Source organism: Pipistrellus hanaki (assembly GCF_964339955.1).
Source record: "Pipistrellus hanaki genome assembly, chromosome: 12".
NCBI classification, from domain to species: Eukaryota; Metazoa; Chordata; class Mammalia; order Chiroptera; family Vespertilionidae; genus Pipistrellus; species Pipistrellus hanaki.
In genome coordinates this window covers 2780867-2800432 of record NC_140514.1, presented here as the reverse complement: position 1 = coordinate 2800432, position 19566 = coordinate 2780867, and the positions used below count along the sequence as shown (strand labels likewise).

Sequence of the window (19566 nt, the reverse complement as noted above, 5' to 3'; positions counted from 1 at the left end):
TTTTTCAGTCTTTTTTAAATCTCTCTATATAAAAGTCTAAGAGACGTCGGCCATTCAATTGTCCAATGGTAGCTATGACACACAATGACCACCAAGGGCAGACATTCAACACAGGAGTGGTTCTCTGGTGACTTGCCCAGAACCAGAGTATAGGGAGCCCAATTCGGGGTGCTTCACGGAAAACTGCCCTCTCGCAATTGGGGACCCCATCGGGAGATGTCAGAGAGCTGGTTTCAGCTCGATCCCCAGAGGCCCAGCCAAGAGACCCTGTCACCCTGGGCCTCTAGTATTGTATAACGATACATAACATTTTATGGTGGTAAAAAAACAAACTTAAAGTAGTGTTTATAAAGCATGTATTTAATTTGATTCTTTCCTTGTTTACTCTCTTTCCATTTCTTTTTTCAAATTTTAGCATTGAAAGATTATTATATAAACCCATCACCTTCTTTCAACTTATTATTTTATTATTGTTGTTGTTATTATTATTATTATTTGACAACTCTCTCATCTAAAACTTTAATGATTCATTCTGACAACTTCCTTTGGGACCGAATGACTCCCTTGTCTCAGTGGGTGGTTCCAGCACCTTAAGGATTTCAGAAAATCTCCCGGAAATGCTTACAAACAAAATTCTGGGTTGCATATAACTTTGCACTTACTTTATTCTTGTGGATCTTAGGAGAGCAATGTCACAATTATAAATGATGTATTGATCTTACTCTTATTAAGAAGACATTCTCTGATTCTCTTTCTGTAGAAATTAACTTCAAGCTTACCTGAAAGTGATGAATGTAAGGTGAGGCATAAAGCATGGTGAAGGGGAATAATTAACTTAGTCTGAAGTATAACATGAGCCAAAATCAATCTTTATTTCCACATTGGACATATTTTTGTCAGTAAATACTGGGAAATAGAGTTTTGTCACCAATTAAGCTTAGATGATAGCATTTCCTCCCGAATTGATGGGAAAGAAATTGATGCCTCTATGCACTGGTCAGGGGCAGACGTTCATTTGGATTTACTCCATGCAGCAACTTCCCCAATGACCGGGCAAAGGAATATCTGAAGCCATAGGAAATAAGCAGCGTTTTTAGCAACTGGAGCTTACAGTCTTTCTGATCATATGTCTTGATGTCTATGTCTGTGTCCCCTTATTTATGTATTTTTTATTTTTTTAATATATTTTATTGATTTTTTTTACAGAGAGGAAGAGAGAGGGATAGAGAGTTAGAAACATCGATGAGAGAGAATCATCGATCAGCTTCCTCTTGCACACTCCCTTCTGGGAATGTGCCCGCAACCAAGGTACATGACCCTGACTGGCATCGAACCTGGGACCTTTCAGTCCGCAGGCTGATGCTCTATCCACTGAGCCACACCAGTTTTGGCTGTCTGTTTCCCTTTAACCCAGACCAGTCAGCAGCCCCATGAAGGTGAGATAGGGGAGAGGGTGGGAGTGAATTCTTCCCAGGGCTCAAGGTGCTCTGAGCAGAAGGAGAAAGGAATTAAGCCTGTTTATTAGACCCAAGTGTTAGTGACAGGCTGTGCTAAGATCTTGCAAGTTTTAATTTATCTTGACAAATTTATAAAAGCTATACTAGCATTCACCTACCCAAATTATAAAGTGATAGATGGTGATAAGGAAAAGTATGGCCTGAACACAAAGACGGTAACTAATGTAATTTGGTACAATAAAATATGTTGTGATTATATGTATATCTATGTAATACATTAACTTAACAGAAAGATAATTGTTTTCTTCAAGTTCTTTACAGTCTGAAAACATTTTCAGATGTATTGTGTCACGTGGTCCTCACGGCAATCCGTGACAAAGGCAGGACAGTGAGTACCATCCAACTTCTACAGATGAGGCGACTGAGGGAAGGGATCAGCCAATGCTTTGATAGCCCTCGCACAACCAGGTGCCCGAGTGGGGCTGAGCCATGAGTTCTGGTGTGAGGACCATCCGAACAACCTGTCTTACAGTAACCGTTGCCTGGGCTGATTCTCAACCCCGCAGCATGGCGTTCAGGCTTGCTCTCCTCATTACTGCTTGTCCAGGCAGCAGGCAGTAGCATGCAGGAAAAAGTCAATGTGTATAAGAGTCCCACTGTGTGCATGTTGCATAAAGCAAATGGGAGCTGGGGCCTGTGGTCCATAGCTAATGGGGCACTTTCTGAGGTGGATATCTTTTTAAATACAATGGTGGCACTGTGTGTGTGTGTAACCCTACAGGTGGGTGTATATAGCAGTGTCACACATTTAAGGAGTCTGGCAACCCCCCAGCCTCCTTAAATGCAGGTTTCTGGAAAAAATACCGCTGTGCCATTGAACACAAAATATCCCTGTATGTCTGATGGAAAGTATCCTTCTCCAGAGTGTGTGGGCAAATATGATGCTATAAATCCAGGAGTCCCCACATAAGATTTTTCCAGTGGGTTAGGGACAGGAGGGCCATCTAGCCCATTGTGATTTTATATGCTACTGGAAATGGGAAAAAAGAAATGTCTCTATTGCTCAAAGCTCTTGGGCATGCACACACAAAATGAATTACAGCACGAGCAGTCTATGTAGGGAACTCACAGCGAGGTTAATAAAATATAAATGCTGGCAGTGGCCGGAGGAGAGGAAGGTGGGAGGTGGCTGTTAAGGGCTGGAGGGTGAGGGGGTGCCAGTATAGGCTTATGAGCTCGCTTTATGTGGATTAGGGGCCGTGGCTGTGTTTGCCCCAGTGGCATTGGCAGCTGCGCTTCTTAATGAGTTATTACACCCCAGGCTGAGCAGGCAACAGGGCGCATTGGGAAACATGCTGAAGAGAAGTTCACGGCCTTGCACAGTTTACATTCTGAAGAGGCTAGAAGTGAGCCGGGACCTTTGTGGAAGGAGGTGAAAATAGAGATATTTCCTGGGAAAAGCCTCACTGATTATTATCAACCATCTAGATGCTGAAACGCAGCTTGCCAACATGCAGAGAACAGCGACCTGGGTTCTGCCCTCCCAGGCAGGTCCTTGGGACAAAGGTTGAGTGTGACTGCAGACAGGAACAGACTTTGTGTGCAACGTAGAAATGTGTACCCTCATTCATTTGAACTTTTCTAGCACCGATGGCAGAAGGCCCTCCTGGCAGGTGTGTGCCAATAAAGAGAGAATGTGAAGGTGAGGGGTCTCTGCCTTCTGAGGAGTCGGTGTCCTCACCTCCTGGTGAAGGCTGCACCTGATTCAGTGGGAAGTTAGAGGAAGGAAGTCCAAATTTTTTATCACCTACTTGGTGGAAGGTACCTTGATTGTTTCTCACACAGATCTTACCCACTTCACTCTCTCAGGAATCCTGAGAGATGCATATTTTAAAATCCATTTTTAAAGGAAGCCATGGGAGAGACCCAGGTCTCTGGGACTGGACATCTCAGTGCTGTTTCTATGTCACCACGCTTCTAGTGTTTATGTACTTCCTTGGCAGTGCCTTTGGTCTGTTTTGTCTTTTGCTTCTGCGACTCCTTCGGTCAGTTGTTGACTGTGTAGTGAAGCCAGCTCTTCAGGTCCCAAGACTCGCCCTCAGGAGAGAGGGCAGGAAGCAGCTAATGGTTAGATGTGTGTCTTTTTTGTTTGCTTGTTTTTGTTAGCATCTCTGTTTAGAGAAGAAGGGAGAGGGAGAGAGAGACAGAAACATCTGTGATAAGAGAGAATCATTGATTGGCTGCCTTCTACACACCCCACACTTGGGAATCAAACCTGCAACCCAGGCCTGTGCCCTGATGGGAACTGAGCCATGTCCTCCTGGTCCATAGGTGGACTTTCAACCACTGAGCCACGCCAGCCAGGCTGGATGTGTGTCTTGAACATCACTACAGCTTCCTCGCTCTCCAGTTGCTGTTCTCTTCCTCTTCTTTCTCCTCCACCTCCTCCTTTCATCTCGTAGTGGTCCCTGCACCATGCATTTGTCACCTCCTAGGAACGCTCTAAGGAGCACAGCGTGGACACCTGGATGAAAAGTTGTCTGTTTCTTATTTTAGACCAGGGCTATAGGAACACACAGCATCATGTACATTATTGATAAAGCTCCGTGAGTTTTACAGTTAATTTCTGTGGCCCCCAGGAATCCAAAGTCCAGCAGCCAAGGTGATCTTTGCTCCTGTGGAGGCCTGGAAAAGGTTCTGTGCTGCAATTTGGGCATGGCCATTAGAGTCACAGCACAGCGATTGGAATGACCCCCACTTTTCACATTGTGGGTACCAGTTTCTGGGGAACCGAAAGCCACAGTGAGCCACTACAGCCTATCACATGGAATAGATTCCACGCAAAGACCCATTAGCGCTGACTTGTGCTGATTTATAAAGAAATATTGTTGGCTGATCAATGTTGTGCACTCGGGTTTCCATTTTTTACCTCGCTGAGCTGAGCCCTCCCTGCTCCCTGAGAGTCCCTGAAATAAATTGTGACTTTTTGTCCCGGAGGAACCAGAGGTTTTCTGAGTTATTTTTCTTAGAGGCTGGTGTTCACGCGGCCAGATCTACCTGATGTCAGCGTTCAATAATAAAGCCATCAGGCGCAAGAGGGTTTTGAAACCCAAACCTGAGTTTATTTTTTGGCCTTCTCACCTCACCAAGGCAATGCCCGTTCATTCATTGTAAGACCTGGGACAATACCATCAACATGCGGTTCCTTGTTTTCCCCTCCTCTGCAAACTGGGAATAATAACGATAACAGTAATATCCACTTTGAAAATTGGGAGGATTAAATGAGTTAATACAAACAGTCTGATTGACTAGTTCTTGGTACACAGTGAATGCTATATAATTATTTATCATTGTAATTATTGCCATTGTTTTTCTTCTTTTGGAAAATCAAACAAGTATAAAATAGAAAAAATAACCCTTTTACCCAGAAATAACTTGTACTAGTCACATACTAAACAATTCCTTTATTATTTTAGTCTGTGAATGAATAAATATTAATATTAACAATATTCTTACAGAATTTGCTTCATATTAATATATTTTAGTAATGTGATATTTTGCCAGTTTATCATGAGCATTTCTATGGCCAAGATCCTCTTTAATCACTTGCGCTTTTCTTTTTGTGTGAGAGTAATATAAAAGGCTCTCTCACCGGTGGATAATGTGCTGCTTCTCTTTTCTGGAATAATTATTTAAAATGCTCTCATGGACACATTTTAAACTCTTGGCACTTATGATGCTAATGAAGTTCAGGTGCAGAGAGAGCAGGTGTGGACCACCGGCCAAGGACCAGGTGGAACCAGCAGGCCCTCCTCCCCAGGGGATCCGGGCTCTCCCACTGCACTGCACTGCCCCCTGCTGAAGGGTGGGCGCAGCAGAGCCCTGGAGGGAGCCAGCACCCTGGCAACATGTTTCCCAGTGGTCTTCGTTTCACACGGCTGATTGCACCAAAAAGGGGGGATCCCAGTGTCCCTCACACTGTGGGCTCTCTTGTCACCCCCGCCTCTTGCAGAAGGCTGAAAGTGAGGATAGAAAGCTTCACTCCTGAAGTGGCGGGGTGTCTTCTCGGGTCACCTGTTTCCTCGTCCTTTCTCCTCACTGCGTCTTCTCTGGTTCTGCAGTTGCTTTCCTATGATCCACGGCACCTTCCTCAGAGGAGGCCCAGGCCCCTGGGGTTTGGTTCCCATTGATTCTACAGCAGAGACAGAGAGCCCTGGGAATAGCCGAGTGACTGCCAAGGCCGGTGTCTCTCACCCACGGGCTGGGAGGCAGTTGGATGGTGACCAGCAAGGGAGCAGTTGGAGTGGTGACCAGGCCAGAAGGCATACGAACGGTTAGGAGACAGCGGTCCCAGATTGCAAGGAGTCCCAGATTTGGAGAGGGTACAGGCTGGGCTGACCCCCCACCTCCATATATGAATTTCGTGCACCAGGCCTCTAGTATGATGATAATCATGTGTGGTGTCAGATGGGTACTAGACTTACTGGGGAGATCACTTTGTAAAGTCTATAAATATGTAATCACTATGTTATACACCAGGAACTAATATTGTTTGTCAACTTTAACTGAAAAATAGCAAACAAAGAAATAGAACTAACTCTATTTGAGCCTGCTTGTATCCAGTTTCGAGATTTATTTTCCCGTTGTTTTTTATTTAATGTTATTGGCTCCAGAACTAAAAACAAAACAAAATAAAATTGTAAAAGCTACTCAGAGAAGTACTTCTGCTCTTTCTATTCTGTTAACTTATGTCTCCCTCCTTCTTTCAGGCAACAAGTTTTATAAGTTTCTAGTTTATGCGTTCTCTCTCTCTCTCTCTCTCTCTCTCTCTCTCTCTCTCTCATTGTGTTTTGTCAAAACTAAGAAGTATATGTACTATGATAGGCAGAATTCTAAGATGACCTCCAGTGAGTCAGTCACACCTGGCTTAATCCCCCTCCTGAATATAGGTGGTAACCCAATATTGGGAGGTTGAGGGTAGTGGGGGAGGGGAGGAGGAGGAAGCCAGGAAAATAGGGTGCTCTCAGTGCCCATGCTCAGTCTCACAAATGCCATCACGTGTAAGGAGACCACCTCTTTAACTGAGTCAGTGTAGGAGATTGCCTGGGGACGTCCCAGATCGCTGGTATAGCTGGCAGCCTGCCTTCCTCAGACACCTCCTAGAGATTTAGGTTCTCCACGTGAAACGGGGTGATCCCCCTTCCTGAACTTAGTCTCCTTCCGCCCTGCATCCTCCCCTCTTTCTTAGCTTTCTTTCCCTGTACAGTCACCCCTTCAGCATTGGATACTGAGGTTGTGGCCAGTTCTCACCCTGGAACCCTCAGCTCTAAAGTGGCTTTCCTTCCCCAGTTGTATGAGCGGTTAGTCCTCAGGGCAGTGAAAACATAGGCTGTGCGTGTATTCAGGTCTCCCAGAGACTCCAGAAACGACCTTCATGGATGTGATTAAGGGTATGAAATGTAATGCAAACCATTTCTTTAGATGGCGTGTCTAATTCTGATAGATTGGTGTAGCTATGGAGACAGAGAGAAAGAAAGAGAGGAGAGAGAGGACATTTATATTTCTGTGTAATCTAGGCAGTATTTTAACTCCCTTTCTTCGTTTATGCAATTCCCAGATTATCAGACAGAACTTGCCTTTCACTGTAGAACATGGAAGATTCTAGATAGTCCCCGGCCCACCTTTTTATTTTGTAGCATTACTTGCAACGCTGACACATAACCCAGCGTGTCACCCAGATTCACTGAGTCCCCAGCTCCAGTTGACAAGGCCTGGAGCTGAGAAAGAACCTGCTTCCGTGAGGACAGGGCAGCTGCCACTTCAGTTCCAGGGATGGTCAGGGAAGGGACCCCCAGGGGACCTGCCCAGAGCCCAGTGGATTACCAGTGGACCAGTTCTGTGACATCATTCTGGGATATCTCCTGACTACCCCCCAAAATGGCTTTTCTCCCTCTCAGAGAATTGATCAGTGCCCTTTTAGATAAATGCCCTATTGGACCTCAGTTTCTTTCAACTAAGCACCCTGATTAACATACTAGATAAGTCCCTTCATATATCTCCCTTTTTAAAAAATATTTTTATTAATTTCAGAAAGGAAGGGAGAGGGAGAGAGAGAAACATCCATGATGAGAGAGAATCATTGATCGGCTGCCCCTTGCACACCCCACACTGAGGAGCAAGCCTGCAACCTGGGCATGTGCCCTGAGAGGGAATAGAACCAGTGACCTCCTGGTTCATAGGTTGACACTCAGCCACTGAGCCATGCCAGCTGGAAAGTCTCTTCTTCTGTTCAAGACTCAGTTTCCCTCTGTGCAATTGGCTGGTTGGTCTATGTATGTTGGTAACTCAGCCTAGCAATAGTAAGAGGATTTATCAAATAATTTGCATGCTCAAAATTAAATAAATAAGAACAAAATGTCTTTGAAATAGAGATAAAAAACTGCAGAATGGCTCCCTTTAGGTGTTTCAGAAACAATTTCAAGCTCATTAGCTGTTTGCTAGTTCCAAATGTTCAGTGACCTGGCAGTGGCTTTCTCCTTCTGTACAGTGAGTTCCTGCTTCTGTTACGAGTGGGCTGGTCTCAGAAGGACGATGTTTGTGTTTTAAAAAGCATCAAACTAATTAGAGTTCTTTCTAACGGTGCTCTTTTCTTTGAAGGGGTGTGTATATGCCAGTGTGGACGAAATAACACTTTCTGTGTGAGTTCCAGTATTTACACGAAGAGATAATAAAGGATCTTGAGGTACTGCCCAGGAAAGAGAGCTCTCCGGGGGAAAAAGTCCGAACCTATTAATTGGACGTGCCTTTATTTTCCAGAGGACCAAGAATTGAGAAATTATTATTTAAAGAAAAATTGTATTGATTTTTTTACAGAGAGGAAGGGAAAGAAATAAAGAGTTAGAAACATCAATGAGAGAGAAACATCAATCAGCTGCCTCCTGCACACCTCCCACTGGGGATGTGTCTGCTACCAAGGTACATGCCGTTGACCAGAATTGAATCTGGGACCCTTCAGTCTACAGGCCAATGCTCTATCCACTGAGCCAAATCGGCTAAAGCTGAGAAATTTGTTAAAACTATATAAAGACTTCTATCAGATGGAAAATACTTCAAAGTGCTTGGCATTCCCAGGGCTTTATAGGCAAGGCTAGGTATTTGTCAGGTTACCAGAACATCCGTGTATTTCAAACACTCACCAGTGAAGAGGGCGGAGCTGTCAGGAGCTTGGGGAGGATTTTATAAAGCATGGAACTGGTAGCTGCTTGGGAAACATGCAAATTGAGAAGAAACATATCAGTTAGTGCAGATTGCACGGTAAGAACTCTTTGAAGGTTGGAAGAAACTGATGGTTCTTAACATGACATTTACCAGGTTAATTTCCTGGGGGGTGATTTTAGGGTTTTTCACCACAGGAGGTAACAAAACAAAAAGGCTAAAGCACACCTTTCTCATCACCAGGAAACTCACACTGACGCTTTCACCATGAGCTGGTTTAAGACTAAAGCTTCCACATGCTCTCTTATCAGAAAATGTGGATAAGAAATGAGAATATTTTCACGTCACCTCGCCTTAAACATTGTATGATGGATACCTTGTTTCTCGGTATCTCAGGAGATTGGTTTCAGGACCCCAGCGATTACCAAGATCAAAGGATGGGTGCGCGAGTCCCTCCTGTAAAATGGCTATTTGCATATAACCTATGCACATCCTCTGATTTACTTTAAATCATCTCCACAGCACTTCTAATTCAAGGTGAATGCTATGTAAATAGTTCCTATACTGTAATGCTTAGGAGATAACGACTAGGACCATGTCTGTACATGTTCTCCACAGACACAGATATCACAAGCCTAACTACACAGCTCATGTCAGCCACCACAGAACATCTTGTTTTTCCCCCAAAAATATTTGCCATCCATGGTCAGTTGAATCAAGATGCAGAGCCACGGGTAGAGAGGGCTTACTGCAGACATGAATTAATTTTGTTGTATGATACTGATGGGCCCTTCTTTAGCTGTATTGTTGGTGTGGCTAGGTATTTTATCTCTGGTTGCAAACCCCTCAATGCTTTCACCTCTTTTCAGTGCGGGTAGCGAGCACCACAGGTCTCCATCACCTATTTCCTAATGTCCTTATGCACCACCAACGTCCACCTCAGACCCTGCTGTGTGAGGAATCCAACTTGAGGCAGAGTACAAGCTCTCCTGTAGGAGAAACTAAATTAAGAGCATGAGATGAAGTGGAAAATGGCAGCACTAAAGAAAGAAATTAAAACAGATTATGAGATAGCATTTAAGGCACATCAGAAGCAGCAATGTACAGAATTGACTTGCAGAAAAGAGTCGGTTATGTGAAGGGCAATTATGAGAAAACCTACAGAATGCAGTTGAAATGGGCCAAGAAGAAAGCAATGAAATATAAAATGAAATATTTGGAAGTTAGAAGCTTGCACAAAGATTGGGGTGATTGAACAAAGTAACCCAAATAATTTTGGAATAGAAAAATATAAAATAGTATTTTTTTTTCCAAAATGGAGGCATATTTGACTCTTTAAGGGTGCATCCTGTTGTCTTAATTTGAGAAAAAATGTGGATGCACATACGTTTGTGGAGAGGTGATTTCAGGACACAAAAGCAGAAGAGGGGAAAGGAGTCAATTAAGGGGGAAAGCCAGTAAAGAGTTAATGTGCTGGTTTCTACTATAAACCCCTTGGTCAGGACTACAAGGCGCAATTCCCCTCAGAATGACTCTACCAGAAACCAGGGCACTGGGCATTTAGTACTGATTCCCATCCTCATTGTTCAGGTTGACTGAGGTGGCATCAACTCTGAGATGCCACAGGGTGGGCGGCCAAGAAAAGTCCTGGCACAGGGGAAAGCCTTCAGGAAGAGAAGAGGCAGAGTCATGGTTTTCAGGCGGGGAACTAAGCATTCTGGGAACCATCTGCATCCACAGGTGGATTCGGGTGGACAAGGAGGCGAGTGGGCAGGCTATCACTGGCTTTTGAAAAAAATAAAAAATGATCAAGATTGAGACAATTTAGTGAGGATATTAAAATTTAAGAATTAATAAAAATTATACAACCACCTACATGAAACAAATCACAAATAGAAAGAATAGACAGACCACCATTTACATAAAATGACAGAAAACAAAGCAACAGATTTGCAGAGTGCTGTGGGACAATAAATATGTCCAGGCGATACAGTGGCTGTGCAGTTGTATAAATCAACCAACTCTGCCAATTAGAAAATAAACAGAAATGTACTGCAAATAAATTGTAAAATTTAAATGTTAGATTTAATAGGTATATTAAATTAAACTGATATATATACACACACACAAATCTATAAACAAAAATACTGCCAAATTAAAAAAATCTAATAAATTCTAATGTTAAAGAGGAAATGAAACATGCTGTTGGTTAATGTCCAGTTTAGAAACAATAATAAAAACACTCCAAATTCTATAAGGTAGAGCTGAAACTATTGATATATTAAGAAAAAAAGTATAACATAAATGTTAATTTCATAATAAATAATAAATACGAATTACTTCCAACAAGAATTTTATAATAGAATGAAAAAAAGGACTATGTATGGAAAACAAAATGAGGAAATCAATAAAGATAAAAGTAAAAATTAATGCATTATAAAATATTAAAATAGACTTGATAAATATCATAATTCAATAATTACACAGCAAATCATAAAATGGAAAATAGATAAAATTAAGAATTAATAGAGAAAATAACTGAGTCACCTGAAGAATGGGTGATGGTAGGCATTTTAGGGAGGTCATGGCATATGTAAAATTGTGTAGGCATAATCCAAGCAAGACATTTTCAAAAGAAACCCTTAGGCCCTGCTGGTGTGGCTCAGTTGGTTGAGTGTCATCATATGCACCAAAAGGTCACTGGTTAGATTCCAAGTCAGGCACATAACCAGTTTGTGGGTTTGATCCCTGGTACAGGAGGCAATTGATCCATGTTTCTCTCCCTCTCCCTCTCCCTCTCCCTCTCCCTCTCCCTCTCCCTCTCCCTCTCCCTCTCCCTCTCCCTCTCCATTTCCCTCTTCCTCTTCCTCTCTCTCTCCCTCTCTCTCTCCCTCCCTCTCTCAAATAAATTACAAGTACATATTTATAAAGAAACCTATATGTGGAATGGTGAGCCTGGGACAAGCAATTCAGGCAAAAGAATGGAAGAGGAAGTTAGAAGAATTGGCTCAGATCTCTGTAATCAAAATCAAAGTATGAGCTGCATTGCAGAATGCATTGTATTTAGCATACATATGTACTAAATAAATAAAGTATGTATATGTACAGAAGTTCATTGCAAATTTTAATTTCCTGTCCCTAGAAAACTGACTAAATCATTTTTCAAATGATGGCATTGGAAAATTCTCTTTTCTTTCATTTCCGTGGCTATTTGATGTTACTGTTTAAATTCTGAGTCCAGTTCTGGTTCATGTATCACACACAGAATTGTTGCTTCTTTTCATAGGACTGAAAAAAAAACTACAAAAATTATATTCCTACTCTTTGTACATATTTAACAATCCAATTTTCAGTATTTTTCTATACTTCTTCACAGGAAACTTTGTAAAAGTTGGAGTTTAAGGAGGCTCAACCTTATTTACATGCATATTCTTCAAAGCAACAGACTGTCCCATTATAATAGCCCTGAGAGAGGTAACATAAACTGTCCTGTCCTGTGGATTGGCTAAAACATTTTCCTATGTTGAGCTTTTCTTTTCTTTTCTTTTCTTTTCTTTTCTCTTTTCTTTTCTTTACTTTTCTTTTCCTTTTAAAAAAATATTTTATTGATTTTTTTACAGAGAGCAAGGGAGAAGGATAGAGAGTTAGAAACATTGATGAGAGAGAAACATCGACCAGCTGCCTCCTGCACACCCCCTACTGGGTATGTGCCCACCACCAAGGTACATGCCCTTGACCAGAATTGAACCCGGGACCCTTCAGTCCGCAGGTCGACACTCTATCCACTGAGCCAAACCAGTTTCGGCTGTTGATCTCTTCTTGAAAAGTTTCCCTTACACTCAGCTGGTGTGGTTCAGTGGTTGAGTGTCAACCTATGAACCAGGAGGTCACAGTTTGATTCCCAGTCAAGGCAGATGCCTGGGTTGTGGGCTCAATCCCCAGTTTGGGTTGCGCTGGAGGTAGCCAGTTGATGATTCTCTCTCATCATTGATGTTTCTCTGTCTCTCTTCCTCTCCCTTCCTCTCTGAAATCAGTATAAAAATATGTTTTTAAAAAGTCTGCCTTACTATTTAACAGTAATGGAACCCTTAATTTCCCATGTACACTGTAAAGGAATATTCCCCTATGAACTTCTACTTCACTTTGTCTTCTCTGCCTCCCACTGTCCTGATATAAGCCCTGTGGTTTTGCTGCCTTGGTTTCCAGCTCAGTAGGGGCTGGAAATCAGAGTCATAGCAGGAGGACTCTCATGTAATACCTTCTACAGAGACTCTTTGGCCATCCACTGTTCTTTAAGGAGGGAATTAGAGTTGGTCTTCTCATTCATTAGTTATTTAACCAACGTGCATTAAAACACATTATTCATCAAGCACTGGGATAGGTGCTAGGGATCCAGGCATGGACAAGACACAGCTGTTGCTAAGGTGACCTCACAGAAATATGATAATAAGTAAAATGAAATTGGTTATAGGAATCAACTGCAATGAGTGCAATGAAAAAAGAGATTTCTGGGGACAGGGAGGAAAGAAAGCTAACAATATGGGGAGGGGCCGATGGGGAAGACCCTCTGGGGTAGGTCACATAGGACTCATATGAAGAACTAGAGAAGGAGTTTGCTGGAGGAATATGAGGGGTATGTGTGTCTGTCTGTGTGTGTGTGTTGGGGCTGATGGATAGGAATGCACAAGTTGTGGAGAAAATAATAAAAGCTAGCCTGGCGTTTTCTATACCAAATGGTGCCTGGAGGCAGAGGTGCTTTTACCACCTGGATAGCAGCACATTAATTGAGCTTGTTGACTTTTTTCTTAACTTCAGACTTTGAATTTCTTAAAATTAAATTCCTGTATTTTAATTAAGCATCTGAGAAGCAATTCATACAGAGGAACACAGCTGAAAAACAAATACCGTGCCTTAGAAACGTCTTCCTTCGCCACTCACATGATCAACGTCATTTCCACCTTTAAAACGGTTTAGACAGGAGAAGCTCCGCAGGCATTTAGAAAAGAGATGAAAGTAAATATTTATTGGCGAGACTCATTTTCTGTAAGCTTTCAGCCATGCTTTGGATCAAATGGAGTTAACGACTTCAAGGATCAAAGGGCTGACTATCATAAAGTGGCCACATAAGCTCCAACGCTATCCTTCATTTGGGGAACATATTAAGAGTGTCTCGGGTGACCTATAGAAAATTATGTTATGCTTTTGCTCTCTATTTGAAATAAACTCTTCCTAGCACTCAAGAGACATTTCTAATTTGGTTAATGCCTGCCTTGTGCTGCAGGAAAAAATAATAAAACCTAACAGATTGCCCAGGAAAGAGAACTCTTAAATGCCTGCACTTCAGAGTCCTATATCCATTTATTTGTTTATTCATTCATCCAACTATTTGTTTTGTGCTTATACTGTCACAGAGCAAAGCCCTGCAGACACAGGTGGAGAGACAGGCCTGCTCCCTGCCTTTGGAGCCTGTATTTTTATGGAGGATACAAACAATAATGTATAATCCCATAAATAAATGCAGAACCCAATACATGCTATAAAGCCAGCAAAGGGGATGACAAGATGGGGAATAACTTAGTGATGCCACAATTGATAGGGCATAGGGAAAGTCTTTCTTTACAAGTGACATTAAAGCAAGGGCTTGCCTCTGGCTTTCTTTCTTCTCAAGTACAATATGTAAAGTGGGCTGATTATAGACTCCAGGCGATAGGGCTTCTGAAAGCATCAAATAAGATAACAAAGGTAAAGAACCAACCTTAGTGCCTGACAGTTCTCAATAAATGTTATTATCAAATAGGGACTGTCACTTATAGAACACTGGAGGCCAGGTGCATGGATTTGTGCACATCGAAAGGAAATTTATTAGAAGAAATATTTTAGAGGCCTAGACAGGATTGTGGGAGGTTGACTGGCCAGGGAGGGACTGTGGGAGGACTCTAGGCCATGTCTGGCCCATCTTGCCCAGTCCCTATGGGCTGGAACCCAGCAGCAAGGTAACCTACCGGTCAGCATATTCTCCCTGATGGTCAATGCACATCATAGCGACTGGTCGAACGGTTGAATTAATGGTCTGACACTTAGCATATTAGGCTTTTATTATATAGGATATTCCTGAACATTTTTAAAATAAACTCATGGACACTCACAGAGATATAATCATGCTGTGAAGTCAGGTTGTGCATTTAAAAAAAAATCTACTTTTCTTCAGAATTCCAGGACATTGAAGTCAAATTAAGACATAACCTACTGGTATTTTAAAAATTGCTTCAGCTCATTTCAATGGAAGAGCAAAGGGAGGGAAGGAGGAAGAGAGGGAGAGAGAGAGAGAGAAACACTAGGAAAACAGAGGTAGCAGCAGGCTGTGTGTGGCTGTTCTGAATCTCATCTGCTCTCCATTGGTTCCTATTTGGATCAGAGTCCAAAAGCAAGAAGTTGCCTTCAAAGACCTGATTTACCAAAGGCCCTGATTATAGCTGAAGGTTTTATTGAAATACTCATTGTGAGGTGGGCTAGAATCTGGGTTTCCGTGCGAGTGCTGAGGCATGTGTTGAATTAGAGTGCAGAAGCAAAGCCGCCTCAGAGGAGCCCTAGCATCTGGACAGTTGTCCACTTGTGTACAATTCCCTTCTGATCCTCCCAGCCACATGCTTTGTATTGTCACTGCTGGTGACAGTAATGATAGCTGACATCTATATCAAACTTTACAGCCCATAGAGTACTACGTAGGACAGTGACATACGGGTCTGAAAATAATCCACTGAAATGTTATTATTGCCCAATTATTTTTTAAATGAGGTTCGATTTTCCTAAAAAAATGCCTGGTTGTAAGGACAGATGAGGGGCTTTTTTTGTGTCAAATTACTATCACTTTGGGCCCAGCTAGCATGGATCAGTAGTTGAGCATTGACCTATGAACCAGGAGGTCAAGGTTGAATTCCAGGTAAGAGCACATGCCTGGGACTTCAGTGTGCAGTGTGCAGGAGACAGCTGATTGATTATTCTCTCTTGTCATTGATGTTTCTCTTTCTCTCCTTCTCCCTCCCTCTCTGCAATCAGTAAAAATATATATGTTAAAATTATTATCATTTGGGGAACATCAATTCTCATTTACTTACCAGTGTCATCTTCTAAAGGGAAGGCTGGAGATCAGATCGACAACTCAAATTTGCCTCCGTACGGTCTGTGCTGGGCAGCTGATTGGAATGCATCTGAGAGACCTGCTTACTACATAATCAGCTCTCTTTCCTTTTCTTTATTTCGGCTGCTGGGGAATCCTGAATAAATTTCAGATTGGTTTCTGACACAGCTATCATTGCTTCTCTTCATACATTTTCTTTATTTCCCTTTCCCCCCTTTTAACTTTCTGTGGATATGTAGATATCTACATCGACAACTGCATCTCTGTGCTGTTTGCACAACTGCATTCACACATATATCTCTGTGGCAAGCTGCCTCTAGTCTAGTATGAAAGCCGTCAAGACGTAAATTATAAATATACAGTAGGACTCAAAGCAATTGAGCAACTTGTGAATTTAGATAGTATTTTGGCATTAGAAAATAGAGCAATTTTTTTTTTTAGCATATTAGCCCAGAAAAATACACAAATGTAAGTCAGCCTGATTTTGCATTCATTTCAGTAGAAGATCTCTCTTATCCCAGTCTGCTTGCTCATTCTCAGCCTTTAAGAAATGCCACTTCTTTGTGTGAGCCCTGCAACATTTCGACAGAGAAACACATGAACACACTGGGACAGAGCTTCTCATTATTAATTTTAAAAATAAGAAATTCCTATTTATACAAAACTTGGATGATTCATCATCAACTTGTCAAAACATAGCTGCACTGTACACAAATTACTTTTCCTTTTGATTGACACTTCGATGGCAAAGTCAGAAATATATCATCATGTTTTAAAGTCAATTGCAAATGTGCAACTCAAGGCTCTAAAAAACAGTTGTTGAACATATAAATAGGAAAAAAGTTGGAGTAGCCTGGTGTTGGAGTGAAAATCTCAAAATGATTCTTTTAGCTTCGAGGCCATTGTGTGTCTGTGAATGTGTGTGTAATATTCCTAGAAAATGTACCTAGATCAAAGCATTCTGAGTGCGTTACCAGAAGAAATATCTCACTTATAGGGAACATAGTTCATTGAACAAAAACACTCCCCAGGTGAGGAATTCCCTATTGATTTTATATCTGCTCGACCCCAATCGTTTCTTTGTCGAAGGATTGAGTTAACTATCATGGCAAGCTCATAAATCCTTATGTCTTCATTAATTTAATGGAATTTTGTTAAATACTTATCTTTAGAAACAATTCTTAGGGCTATCATATAGTTTGTCCTCTAAACCAGGACACTTTTAAGAGCAACTTGAATGTTATTAATAATCAAGCTAAGACACATGGATTTGGAGATGTGGTGACCTTTCTCAAGGTTGCTTAGCTGGGAAAGGGCAGATAGGCCCTGGGTGCATGTTGAATGTCTTTTCCATGAAAAGGCAGTGTTTTGGTACAATAAGTGTTCAACAAAGTTCTGCTCATTTAATGAAGAAATAAATCATTATGTTAAGTGAAATAAGCCTGACACAGAAATATCACATGATCTCATTTGTATATGGGATCTTGAAAATAATTCCTAGTAGCAGAGAGAAGAATGCTAGTTACCAGGGAGATGAAGTTGGGGGGGAGGGGGCGGGGAAGATAGAGATATTGATCACAAGGTACACATTTTCATCTCTGGGATGAGTAAGTTCTGGAGTCCTCATGTACAGGATGGTGATGCAAAAGGCCTTTGGAGTCAGTCACGGGCCCTGGTTCTGAGTCACATGTCAATCATTTCCTAAGTAACTCTCTTGATTAAGCCTCTTCACATTTTGAAACTGAGTAGCTTTGTCTGTAAAATGTAGATGGAAACAGAGTACTTACATCCAAATAACAGAATCCATATTTGCAATTTTAAGCAGAAAATACATTTATTTAAAGATCTATTGTGTAGTTCATGGAGTCATTGGGGACGTTACACAACTGGACCCAGTGGGGCTTCCACCATGGAAGTTAACAGTGAGACCCTGAGGAGCCCGGGGAGGAGGCCCTGGCCACACAGAGTTTTCAGTCCCATATTTTGCCAAGATTTCAAGAATTCACATTATAGAGATTTTAGGAGCAGTGATAACTAACTCTTGGTCAAGAAAACCACATTTAGCCAGTATATATATATATATATATATATTTAATCCTGAGAGTCCTCTGACTAAAGATCTCATCATTACAGCTGTCTCCGGGTGCCCGTGCGGGTGGTGGTGGGGTGGAGACAGGGCCTGTTTGTGTCCAAGCTGGCTGATCACACCTCAGATGTGTGGGAACACCTATCAAACAGAAGGGAAGTGACAGCGCCAGCTGGTCCCAGAGAGGAAGGGAAGGTCAGTCTTGTGATGAGTCTGAGGGATAAAATGTTACAAGGAATCCCTAGAACATGTGCTTGCTCACTTCGGGCTGCTCCTGGAGACCCTGCTGCTTTCTTCTCAGGAAGGGATTTTTTGAGGAAAACGTGTATTCGTGATTTTGATATTTCTTTAAGGTTTAGTCAATTAGATGCCAACCCAAAGGAGACTCAACAAATTAACAAATTCTCTCTCCCTCTCCCTCTCCCTCTCCCTCTCCCTCTCCCTCTCCCTCTCCCTCTCCCTCTCCCTCTCCCTCTCCTTCTCCCTCTCCCTCTCCCTCTCCCTCTCCCTCTCCCTCTCCCTCTCCCTCTCCCTCTCCCTCTCCCTCTCCTTCTCCTCTCTCTCTCACACACACCAGTTAGATTTAAGATATTTGTGGAAAATAACTATTCAGCTATATTTAGTTACCATGTAAATTTTATTTCTGCCATGTTGTGGATTGTAACACAGGAACTCCAACTCTCTCCCCTTAACTCACCATCTTTCCTGTGGTTTATTGCAGTATCCCACAAACAATCTCTCTCCTTCCTTAACTGTATTTCTTTGGGGTCAAATCATCAAAGCAATTGTTTTTAGATGTAGAAGTTATGATGGCACTACTCTACTCAGAACTTCCAGGGTCTGGCACCATTTCTGGCATGGCCTTGGGGACCTGCCCAATTCAGTACCCTCTTTGACATGACACCTACCCTTTACCCTCTCATGCACGACCCCCCACATCTGGGCTCCTCCTAATTCCTTCAAAAATCAAACAGTACTATGGTCACTTTGCATGTACTTTTAACTCTGCCTAAACCAGCATACCCTAAATATGTATGTGCCTCTTTCTCTCAGGTCTCAGTTCTGCTGTTGGTTTAAACGCTCTCTCATCAGTGAGATAATCCCTAACAATCTAGTGAAATGGTATGCTCAGTTGGGTATTTCTTATACTTGTCTTCTCTTTCTAGTTAACCTGGTCTATTCCGTTTCAGGTCCTCTCACCACCTGGCACACAGTGGTTTGGTGGTTTATTGTCTGCTTTTCTCCCTCCTAGGATGGGAGCACCATGAGAGTGGAAGCTGTATATTCTGTATATTTAGTGTGCAGAGCAGCATCTGGAACCACGGTAGGCATTTGTTATGTATTTCTTAAGTGAATGGTTAAATAGATGAAAAAGTATTGTCTAATTATGGTAATGTTTTTGATAGTCAATACCAATATATTTGTATAAATAAATTAGTATGATTTATCATTTGTTTTTTAATCAAACAACTTAAATATTTGTGCATTATGAAAGTGAAGCTTTGCTTTTTCTGGACTAAAGTTTTTGTTTCCTTTTTCTGTCTTGTTTTTCTTTAAGACATAGTGTTTCTTTTAAATGATCATGTGACAGTTGATAGGGCTATTAGAGAATTTGACATCACTTGTACTGGGTAGGATATTTATGATGTCTATGTAATTGTGTTCTTTAC

General features: G+C 41.9%; 1 long non-coding RNA gene across 1 annotated transcript in view; it reads left to right on the top strand.

Moving 5' to 3' along the window:
- The window catches only part of LOC311630765, a 43092-nt gene extending 23920 nt beyond the window's left edge, over positions 1 to 19172 (top strand). Inside the window, exon 3 of the long non-coding RNA XR_014796450.1 lies at positions 19149 to 19172. This is a non-coding gene — a long non-coding RNA (uncharacterized lncRNA). The remainder of the gene's footprint in view (positions 1 to 19148) is intronic.
- The last annotated feature ends 394 nt before the right edge of the window (positions 19173 to 19566 follow it).